This window comes from Triticum urartu, chromosome 5A, assembly GCF_056163025.1.
Source record: "Triticum urartu cultivar PI428250 chromosome 5A, HENAU_Tu73, whole genome shotgun sequence".
Classification (NCBI taxonomy): Eukaryota; Viridiplantae; Streptophyta; class Magnoliopsida; order Poales; family Poaceae; genus Triticum; species Triticum urartu.
Window position 1 is genome coordinate 265,119,794 of NC_141877.1, and position 12,598 is coordinate 265,132,391.

Consider the following 12,598-nt stretch of genomic DNA (forward strand, 5'->3'; position numbering starts at 1 on the left):
AAAGCTCGACTCGGGGTGCATTGTGAAGTAGATCACTCGGCAGGACTGCTTCCGCTCCGTAAACCAGAAAGAATGGAGTTCTTCCAGTCGACCGATTCAGGGTGGTCCTCAATCCCCACAGAACTAATGGAAGCTCGTCGACCCAAGCGCCTGCTGCGTGCTTGAGATCACGCATCAGCCGAGGCTTTAGTCCTTTGAGAATCAGACCATTTTCCCTTTCTGCTTGTCCATTCGACTGGGGGTGGGCGACCGATGCGTAGTCGACTCGTGTGCCTTGAGAGGCGCAAAAAGCTCTAAACTTGTCTGAATCAAAGTTTGACCCATTGTCGGTGATGATGCTATGCGGGACTCCATATCTGAATGTTAACTCTCTGACGAAACTGATAGCAGTGCAAGCATCAAGATTCTTGATAGGCTTCGCTTCAATCCATTTGGTAAACTTGTCGACTGCCACAAGCACATGTGTGAAACCGCTCATGCCTGTTCTCAATGGTCTAACCATGTCCAGTCCCCAAATAGCGAAGGGCCAGACGAGTGGAATGGTCTTTAGGGCTGATGCAGGCTTATGCGACATGTTGGAGTAGAACTAGCACCCTTCACACTTGTCGACTATCTCTTTTGCCATTTCATTCGCTTTTGGCCAGTAAAATCCCGCTCGGTATGCTTTAGCCACAATGGTCCGAGAGGACACATGATGACCACAGGTCCCCGAGTGGATATCATCAAGGATTATTTGACCTTCTTTTGGTGTTATACACTTCTGACCGACTCCAGTCACGCTTTCTCTATACAACTGTCCCTTTATGACTGTAAAGGCCTTGGATCGACGGACGATCTGTCGAGCCTCTTCTTCGTCCTCTGGGAGTTCCTTTCTCAGGATATACGCGATGTACGGTATCGTCCAGTCAGGGGTGATTGCCAAAACTTCCATGATTAGGTCGACCACTGCCAGAATTTCAACTTCAGTCGGATCTGTGGCACTCTTTGGCTGCGGGGCTTCATCTGTAAAAGGATCTTCTTGGACTGATGGCGAGTGGATGTGTTCCAAAAACACATTGCTGGGGATGGCTTCTCACTTGGAGCCTATCTTTGCCAAATCATCAGCCGCTTGATTTTTCAGTCGGGGGATGTGATGAAGCTCTAACCCCTCGAATTTCTTCTCTAACTTTCTCACTGCATTGCAATAACCAGTCATAGCTGGACTTCTGACGTCCCATTCTTTCATCAACTGATTAACCACCAAATCTAAGTCACCATAGACCATGAGGCGACGGACGCCGAGTGAAATGGCCATGCGCAACCCATACAAAAGTGCTTCATATTCTGCTTCATTATTGGAGGAATCAAAGTGAATTTGGAGAACATATCTGAGCTTATCTCCTCGGGGGGAAACCAATACTACCCCAGCACCGGAACCATTCAGCATCTTAGATCCATCAAAGAACATGGTCCAGTGCTCCGAGTGAACTTGAGTCGGAAGTTGCTGTTCGATCCACTCGGCGACGAAATCTGCAATTGCTTGGGACTTGATAGCTTTCTTTGCCTCAAACTTGATATCTAGGGGAAGAAGTTCAATCGCCCATTTGGCCACTCGACCAGTTGCATCTCTGTTGTGCAAAATATCTGATAGTGGAGCGTCGCTGACGACTGTAATGGAATGATCAAAGAAGTAATGTGCAACCTTCTTCATGGTCATATAAATCCCATATACAAGCTTCTGGTAATGAGGATATCTTTGCTTTGAAGGAGTCAAAACTTCAGAAACATAATATACTGGGCGCTGAACTTTGAAGGCCTTTCCTTCTTCTTCCCGCTCGACCGTAAGTACTGTACTGACAACTTGTCATGTGGCTGCAATGTAAATCAGCAAAGGCTCCTTGCTGATTGGGGCAGCAAGCACCGGCTAGGTGGAGAGCAGAGCTTTGAGTTCTGTAAACGCTGCAACAGCTTCTGGAGTCCACTCGAACTTGTCGGACTTCTTCATCAGTCGGTAAAGAGGCAATGCCTTTTCACCGAAGCGAGAGATGAATCGACTTAAAGCGGCCAAGCATCCTGTAAGCTTCTGGACATCATGCACACGCACAGGACGTTTCATCCGGAGTATAGTACCAATTTTTTCAGGATTGGCGTCGATTCCCCGTTCGGAAACGAGAAAACCGAGTAACTTCCCACCTGGAACTCCAAACGTGCACTTTGATGGGTTGAGCTTGATATCATACCTCCTGAGGTTGGCAAAGGTTTCAACAAGGTCAGTCAGCAGGTCAGAACCCTTCCGTGACTTGACCATAATATCATCCATGTATGCCTCCACATTCCGACTGATTTGAGTGAGAAAACACTTCTAAACCATCCTCATGAACGTGGCTCTGGAATTCTTGAGGCTGAACGGCATGGTGACATAACAGAAGCACCCGAATGGAGTGATGAAAGCTGTTTTGATCTCGTCAGGCCTGTACAGACGGATCTGATGGTACCCGGAATAGGCGTCTAGGAAAGACAAATGCTCACATCCTGCAGTCGAGTCGACTATCTGGTCGATGCGGGGGAGAGGAAAATGATCTTTCGAGCAGGCCCGATTGATATGCTTGAAATCAATGCACATGCAAAGTGACTTGTCCTTCTTGGGGACCATGACAACATTCTCACTGCTTTTCGGACCATGACTTGTCCTTCTTGATATGCTTGGAGTCGGTTTACTTACCGTACCACGTACCTATTCCTTTTCGGAGTCTGAAACGTTCCGGAAAGTGTCCCTTATGTATTCCTCTGGGGTTACGGTTTGAATAACATTGGTTTCAACATTTATAGGATTACCTGAGATATAATGTTTGATTCTTTGACCATTCACCACCTTCGGATTTGTGCCTTCGAAGTTTTTGATTTTTATGGCACCGGAACAATAGACCTCCTCGATAACGTAAGGACCTTCCCATTTAGAGAGAAGTTTTCCTGCAAAAAGTCTTAAATGAGAGTTGTATAACAATACATAGTCACGTACATTAAACTCACGCTTTTGTATCCTTTTGTCATGCAATCTTTTAACTTTTTCTTTAAACAATTTGGCATTCTCCTAGGCTTGGGTTCTCCATTCATCAAGTGAGCTAATGTCAAATAACATCTTCTCACCGGCAAGTTTGAAATCATAGTTGAGCTCTTTAATAGCCCAATAAGCCTTATGTTCTAGTTCGAGAGGTAAGTGACATGCTTTTCCATAAACCATTTTATACAGAGACATACCCATAGGATTTTTATATGAAGTTCTATAGGCCCATAATGCATCATCAAGTTTCTTGGACCAATTCTTTCTAGATCTATTAACAGTCTTTTGCAAAATTAATTTAAGCTCTTTGTTGCTCAATTCTACTTGACCACTAGACTGTGGGTGGTAAGGAGATGCAATTCTATGATTAACGTCATACTTAGCAAGCATTTTACGCAAGCCACTCGGAGTGGTAAATTTCTCAGATGAACTCCGCTGCTAAGAGCCGAGCCACCTCCTCGCCAATGGCCTTCCTCTTCTGGACAGCAGATCGTCGAAGATGTTCTTTCACAGGTTTAAATTTTGGGTCGACTCGTAGACGGTGCTCAGCCAGCCCCCTGGGAACTCCAGGCATGTCAGCAGGCTTCCATGCGAAGATGTCCCAGTTCTCACGGAGGAACTGGATGAGCGCTTCTTCCTATTTGGAGTCGACCGTCGTTGAGATGTGAGTCGGAGCAGCGTTTGGATCGGTCGGGTGAATGTGAACTACCTTCGTTTCACCGGACGACTGAAAAGCTGATTCTGAAGCAGGCTTCTTAGCTCGTAGCAACTCACTCGGATCTGCAGTCTTCTGGTACTCTTGCAGCTTGACCACCGCCATCTGAGTGTCAGCAATCTTTGAGCCTTTCTGAAAACACTCTTCTGCTTTCTTCCGATTGCCTGTAACAGTGATCACACCTTTGGGACCAGGCATCTTCAATTTGAGATACACATAACATGGTCGAGCCATGAAGCGTGCATAAGCTAGCCTGCCCAAAATAGCGTGATAAGCACTTTGGAAATCCACAACTTCGAATGTCAACTTTTCCTTGTGGTAATTCTTGGAATCACCGAAAACCACATCGAGAGCAATTTGGCCGAGTGACTCGGCTTTCTTCCCAGGAATGACTCCATGGAAACTCATGTTACTGGTGCTGAGCCTGGACATCGGAATGCCCATCCCTTTCAATGTTTCTGCATACAGTATGTTCAAACCGCTGCCTCCATCCATCAGGACTTTGGTTAGTCGAGTGCCTTCGGCAACTGGGTCAACCACCAGAGCTTGCCTCCCAGGGGTGGCAATGTGCGTAGGGTGATCGGACTGGTCGAATGTGATGGCAGTCTGGGACCACCTCAGATAATTGGGTGTTGCCGGAGCAACCATATTTACCTCACGGTTAATAACCTTCAGTCGACTTTTGCTCTCAACATCAGCAAAAATCATCAGGGTGGAATTGACCTGGGGGTACCCATCGTCACTATCTTCCTTGTCCTCAACTTTGTTCGACTCCTTTTCCTTATCTTTGGACTGCTTGCCCTGAAACTGCTGGATCAGAAGCCGACACTGTCGAGTGGTATGCTTTGGGTAAATGAGTTTACCCTCTTCATCTTTCTTGGTGTGGATGTGACACGGTAGATCCAAAACATCATTTCCATCTTGGTCTTTAACTTTCTTGGGGTTCCAAGGTCCTTTGGGTTTTCCCTTAAATTTTCCCTGGGTTACGGCCAGGGCCTCCCCAGGAGCGGTTGGCTCGGCTTTCCGCTTCTGTTTCCAACTGGAATTTCCTCCGGTTTCCTGGGCGACTGCTTTATGCTTGCCACTCCGGAGTCGATCCTCATCTTCACCATTAGCGTATTTGGTGGCAATCTCCATCATCCGATTCAGAGACATCTCTCCAGTTCGACCGAACTTCAGATTCAATTCTCTATACTTAACGCCTTCTTTAAAGGCACAAATTGCTTGATGATCTGGTACATTTTCAACTGTGTGATGCAATGTGATCCACCTCTGGATGTAATCCCTCAGAGTTTCATTCGGTTTCTGCATGCAAGACCACATTTCGTAAGGCCTGCAGGTCGCTTGCATGTTCCTTTAAATGTGGTGACAAACACTCGGGAGAGATCCTCTCAAGTGTAAATGCTGCTGGGTGCTAACTGATTCAGCCACGCTCTGGCCGTGCCTTCTAACATGAGAGGCAGGTGCTTCATGGCTACCTCATCGTTCCCACCACCAATTTGGACAGCCACTCGGTAATCTTCGAGCCAAGTATCGGGCTTGGACTCACCGGTGAACTTACTAACTCCAGTCGCCAACCTGAAGTTGGGAGCAATTACAGCGGCTCTGATGGCTCGACTGAAACACTCCGGCCCTGAAACATGTACTCTGCTACTGGTAGGCGCATCTCTATCATGGCCTTCTCGGTGAGCTCTATTCCTGTCGACCAAACCTTGAATGAGAATGGATCTCGCATCAAAGCCTGGTTCCTTGGGGTCGACTGGAATTCTCCGCCCAACACTATGAGGGCGTCTGTCAACCTGCTGTCGAGGCACATATGATCCACTCCTCGGGGGAGGGGTTGGCACTCGACGTCGATCATCATGATCGAATCGGTGATCATACTGCTCATTCCTTTTGTACTGATCACGCCGGTCTCCACGTCCCTCATGCCTCGGAGGCGATCTTGGGCTGTGAGCCGACTGGACTGTATCCGCTGCAACGGATCGACTCCTGGATCCAGTTCCGCGACTGAGAAACAGCGGAATTCTGGTCTCCCTCTGCCCGGAGCAACGCTCTGATTTGCAACAAGCCTCTGCCAGCCTCTGACTGGGAGGGATGAATCGACTCTGCTATACGGGCCGCAGCCGCCAAATTCTGAATCGGAGTACGATATACTTGCGGGGGCGGAAAGAGTTGACGTCGACTGGATTCTGGAGCCCGTTGACGCGCTCGCTCGTCGAGTATTCGCTGGAGATTCTCCAGTCGAGTGCGCTCGGCCAAGTTAGCCAAGCGCGCGTCCTCCAAGGCTCGGGCCTCGGGGGTTTCTCCAACGATAGGAGTGTGGAGTGCATCCATGTTCCGGCGGCGAAGCTCCTCCCGCTGCAACGACGTGAGAGGCTCGGGGAGATACTCCTCGTGAGGATGCGACGGATCGCCCCCATCCGTGCCTCCATTAGCGCGGGGGAAACCGGGAGGACTGTGTGGCCCATCGACCACCAGAACCTCTGCTGCTGGGTCACTGCTGTCGCATTCGGATGCGGTCTCTGTGGAGCCAGTCGACAGGTCGAACAGGTCGTAGAGGGATTCGTCGGGCTCGATTGCCGTGACTTGTGGGGTGGCCGACTGGCAGGCCACCGCATGCCTCACCCACCTCTGAAGCCTCGACCGACCGGAGCGCTTGCGCCCGCGAGAAACAGGGCGGGGAGATGCCACGGGAGCCGACCGATACTGGGTCGACGGCTGCCGCAGGAGGACACCATGGACACATGCGCGAAAGTGCGTCGCCCCGCGGGCGGGGAGCGCGTCGACGTCGAGTGGAGCCTCCTGAAGCCAAGCGGAGTCGTCGGCGATGAACGTGAGCGCGCCGAGATGGATCTCGCGGCCCTCCACCAAAGCTCCGCCCGAAACCATGATCAAGGAGATCGGAAAAAATCGCAACTTCTCAAACTAGGCGCTAAGACTCCTAGCCCCAAGGTGGGTGCCAACTGTCGTGGTTCTAACTCTGACAGTGATGTAGGGGGGTATGTATGGATAGGCTAGATCTTAGCTATGTAGGAGTTGTAAGCACACGAGGATTACGAGTTCAGGCCCTTCTTGGAGGAAGTAACAGCCCTACGTCTCGGTGCCCGGAGGCGGTCGATTGAATTATGTGTGTATGAATAACAGGGGTGCCAACCCTTGATACTGAGGAGGGGGTTGGCTTATATAGAGTTCGCCAGGCCCCTCCAGCCCTCAGTAATGCAAGGTTTAAAGTACATTAAGACTGGGGGTTACTGGTAACGCCCCTAATAAAGTGCTATGATGACCATAAAAGCTACTTAATGACCGACCGTTTGCGTGCAGGGTGACTTTAGATCTCCTGGCAATCAAGTGGTTGGACTTTGGTCGAGTGATTGCTTCATGGTCGAGTGTCTTGAATCTGTCGAGTGGGATACCTCCAAGTCGATTGAAAGGTGACTTCTTCTAGGGATGTCCTTGGGTAGGGTACTTAGGACAGGTCCATGCCCCTATCCTAGGTACATAGCTTCATCAGGTGGACCGGTGCTTGGGTACTGTCCTTACTTGTACAAGCATCCCACTTATGATTAACCTCTATTGCAAGCATTCGCAACTACAACAAAAGTATTAAGGTAAACCTAACCATAGCATGAAACATATGGATCCAAATCAGCCCCTTACGAAGCAACGCATAAACTAGGGTTTACGCTTCTGTCACTCTAGCAACCCATCATCTACTTATTACTTCCCAATGCCTTCCTCTAGGCCCAAATAATGGTGAAGTGTCATGTAGTCGATGTTCACATAACACCACTAAAGGAGAGACAACATACATCTCATCAAAATATCGAATGACTACCAAGTTCACATGACTACTAATAGCAAGACTTCTCACATGTCCTCAGGAACAAACGTAACTACTCACAAAGCATATTCATGTTCATAATTAGAGGGGTATTAATATGCATATAGGATCTGAACATATGATCTTCCACCAAATAAACCAACTAGCATCAACTACAAGGAGTAATCAACACTACTAGCAACCTACAGGTACCAATCCCAGACTTAGAGACAAGAATTGGATACAAGAGATGAACTAGGGTTTGAGAGGAGATGGTGCTCGTGAAGATGTTGATGCAGATTGGCCCCCTCCCAATGAGAGGAGCGTTGGTGATGACGATGGTGATGATTTCCCCTCCCGGAGGGAAGTTTCCCCAGTAGAACAGCTCCGCCGGAGCCCTAGATTGGTTCCGCCAAGGTTCCGCCTTGTGGCGGCGGAGTCTCTTCCTGAAAGCTTGCTTATAATTTTTTCCTCAACGAAAGACTCCAGATATCATAAGATTGGCATCGGAGGGCCACCAGGGGGCCCACAAGGCAGGGGCGCGCCTAAGGGGGTAAGGCGCGCCCCCACCCTCGTGGTTGGTGAGTGGCCCCCTCTGGTACTTCTTGCGCTCAGTATTTTTTATATATTCTGAAAATAACTTCCGTGAAGTTTCAGGACTTCTGGAGCCGTACAGAATAGGTCTCTAATAGTTGCTCCTTTTCCAGCCCCGAATCCCAGCTATCGGCATTCTCCCTCTTTATGTAATCCTTGTAAAATAAGAGAGAATAGGCATAAGTGTTGTGACATAATGTGTAATAACAGCCCATAATGCAATGAATATTGATATAAAAGCATGATGCAAAATGGACGTATCAACTCCCCCAAGCTTAGACCTCGCTTGTCCTCAAGCGAAAGCCGAAATCAAAAAATATGTCCACATGTTTAGAGATAGAGGTGTCGATAAAAATAAAATATGGACATGAGGGCATCATGATCATTCTTAAAACAGCAGCTTATATAATTATTGTCATATGATCTCTCATGCTAGAGTAACAATTCAATCACAATTTCAAGTATGAATCATAAACTTCATTGAAAACTAACAAACTATAATCTCAGTCATTGAAGCAATTGCAATTTATCATAACATAGGAAAGAGTCAATATAGGAGCTTTTCAGCAAGTCCATATATTCAACCATCTTTTAGTCTTCACAATTGTTAACACTCACGCAATATTTATGGGTATGAAGTCTTAATCGGGCACAGAGAAAGATAGGGGCTTATATTTTTGCCTCCCAATGTTTTACCTCAAGGGTAATGTCAACAATAATAGTTCATGAAAAACTCACATCCAATTAGCCATATATACCAGGATCTTTCCAACATATTGTGCTTGCCAAAAGATAAAATGTAAAAAGGAAAGGTGAAGATCACCATGAATCTTATGTAAGGTGGGAGATAAAAGTAAAAGATAGGCCCTTCACATAGGGAAGCAGAGGTTCTCATGTGCTTTTATGGTTGGATGCACAAAATCTTAATGCGAAAAAACGTCACTTTATATTGCCACTTGTGATATGGACCTTTATTATGCAGTCCGTCGCTTTTATTTCATCCACATCACAAGATCGTATAAAGATTATTTTCTCCCACACTAATAAGTCATACATATTTAGAGAGCAATTTTTATTGCTTGCACCGATGACAACTTACTTGAAGGATCTTACTCAATCCATAGGTAGATATGGTGGACTCTCATGGAAAAACTGGGTTTAAGGGTATTTGGAAGCACAAGTAGTATCTCTACTTGGTGAAAAGAGTTTAGCTAGCATGAGGGGGAAAGGCAATCTCAACCATGTTGGATAATCCATGGCAATATAATTTATCTTAGATGTAAGAAAACATAACCCATTACGTTGTCTTCCTTGTCCAACGTCAACTCTTTCGCATATCATATTTTAATGAGTGCTCACAATCATAAAAGATGTCCATGATAGTATATTTATATGTGAAGACCTCTATTTCTTTATTACTTACTATTATTTGCAACGATGACCAAAACTATGTTTGTCAACTCTTAACAACTTTTATTCAGCATACTCTTTATATGTGAGCTCATTACTCTCCATAAGATACATATGATCTCTTTTATTCTTTTTATTTCTTCTCTTTTATTTTATTCCCTCAAGATCATAACAAAATCATCAAAGCCCTTGACTCAACACTAATCTTTATTATATAGCTCATGGACTCGATTACATAGAGGGATCATAAAGCAAAACTCAAAACTAGATCATACTAAAAACTTTTATTCTATTGGATCAAAATATTATCAAAAGGATCGAACTAAGAAAAACGGTAAAGATGAAGGTGATGGTGATACGATACCGGGGAACCTCCCCAAGCTTGGCAGTTGCCAAGGGGAGTGCCCATACCCATGTGATTATATCTCTTTTGTTGGTGAAGAATATGGTGGTGATGATGGGTAGTTGCACATCGAGCGTAAGAGATCCTCCAACTTGCGGATAATGCCCTTGAGTGCAACTATATGCTCCTTCAACAAAATATTTTCACGTGTGAGATACTTGTTTTGTATATGAGCTAACTCAATCATCTTGAAAGCTTCAATCTCAGTCGGGGTAAGAAGATTGTGATCAAGTTGAAGGATGTCTTCTGTTGCCGGAACTTGGTCCTCCGTGGCCTTCTTGATCCCTTCATCCTTTGTTGATCTCCACGGGTTCTTCCCTCTTCAGCTCTATCTTCATTAACCAAGCATAGTTGTCACCATTGTTGGAGGAGGGGGACGACATGATGCCTGGCCTTGGCAACCCTGACAGAAAACAGCTCGAAACAAGAACAGAGGAGAATTGTGTGATACAGGAGTGAAAACCTCCGAGAGATTATATAATGAATTTTTACCGACCAAAATATGTAACGTGTAAGAAAACAGAGTCCCGAGAGCGCACGAGGTGCCCACGAGGTAGGGGGCGCACCCTCCACCCTCGTGGAGCCCTCGTGTCCTTCCCGGACTGCTTCCTATTTTTCTATTTTTCTAAATATTCCAAAACAGAGAAAAATTGCGATTAGAACTGTTTTGGAGTCAGTTTACTTACCGTACCACGTACCTATTCCTTTTCGGAGTCTGAAACGTTCCGGAAAGTGTCCCTTATGTATTCCTCTGGGGTTACGGTTTGAATAACATTGGTTTCAACATTTATAGGATTACCTGAGATATAATGTTTGATTCTTTGACCATTCACCACCTTCGGATTTGTGCCTTCGAAGTTGTTGATTTTTATGGCACCGGAACAATAGAGCTCCTCGATAACGTAAGGACCTTCCCATTTAGAGAGAAGTTTTCTTGCAAAAAGTCTTAAACGAGAGTTGTATAACAATACATAGTCACGTACATTAAAGTCACGCTTTTGTATCCTTTTTTCATGCAATCTTTTAACTTTTTCTTTAAACAATTTGGCATTCTCCTAGGCTTGGGTTCTCCATTCATCAAGTGAGCTAATGTCAAATAACCTCTTCTCACCGGCAAGTTTGAAATCATAGTTGAGCTCTTTAATAGCCCAATAAGCCTTATGTTCTAGTTCGAGAGGTAAGTGACATGCTTTTCCATAAACCATTTTATACAGAGACATACCCATAGGATTTTTATATGAAGTTCTATAGGCCCATAATGCATCATCAAGTTTCTTGGACCAATTCTTTCTAGATCTATTAACAGTCTTTTGCAAAATTAATTTAAGCTCTTTGTTGCTCAATTCTACTTGACCACTAGACTGTGGGTGGTAAGGAGATGCAATTCTATGATTAACGTCATACTTAGCAAGCATTTTACGCAAGGCACCATGAATAAAATGTGAACCACCATCAGTCATTAAATATCTAGGGACTCCAAACCTTGGAAAAATAACTTCTTTAAGCATCTTAATAGAGGTGTTATGATCAACACTACTAGTTGGAATAGCTTCTACCCACTTAGTAACGTAATCAACAACAACTAAAATATGTGTATATCCATTAGAGGCAGGAAAAGGTCCCATATAATCAAAACCCCAAACATCAAATGGTTCAATAACAAGTGAATAATTCGTATGCATTGCTTGACATCTACTAATATTACCAATTCTTTGACATTCATCACAAGACAAGACAAACTTACGGGCATCCTTGAAGAGAGTAGGTCAATAAAAACCGAATGCAATACCTTATGTGCAGTTCTATCTCCAGCATGGTGTCCTCCATAAGCCTCGGAGTGACACTTGCATAGGCCCAAATAATGCTGAAGTGTCATGTAGTTGACGTTCACATAACACCACTAGAGGAGAGACAACATACATCTCATCAAAATATCGAACGAATACCAAATTCACATGACTACTAATAGCAAGACTTCTCCCATGTCCTCAGGAACAAACGTAACTACTCACAAAGCATATTCATGTTCATAATCAGAGGGGTATTAATACGGTTATTGCCTTTGGCTCCTAGGTCCATATGCACCCATTATCGAAATACACATTTCAAAAAGTTAAAAAATTCGGAATAAAAATCTTGCATGTATATCCGGACATTTTATGTGTGTGCACAAGGTTTCGGTGAAAAACGACGTTTTTTGTGACTTGTGTAAAAAAGACAATTTCTGATGCTACATTTTAACTATTCACGAGGCATTTCTTTATCTTTTTTACACAAGCCACAAAAAACGTCGCTTTTCATCGAAACCTTGTGCACGCACATAAAATGTTCGGATATACACATGGGGTTTTTGTTTCAAATTTTTCAACTTTTCGAAATATGTATTTCGATAATGGGTGCATATGCACCTAGGAGCCAAAACACCGTTCTCTAATACGGTAATTGCCTTTGGCTCCTAGTATGCATATAGGATCTGAACATATGATATTTCACAAATAAACCAACTAGCATCAACGACAAGGAGTAATCAACACTACTAGCAACCTACAGGTACCAATCCCAGACTTAGAGACAAGAATTGGATACAAGAGATGAACTAGGGTTTGAGAGGAG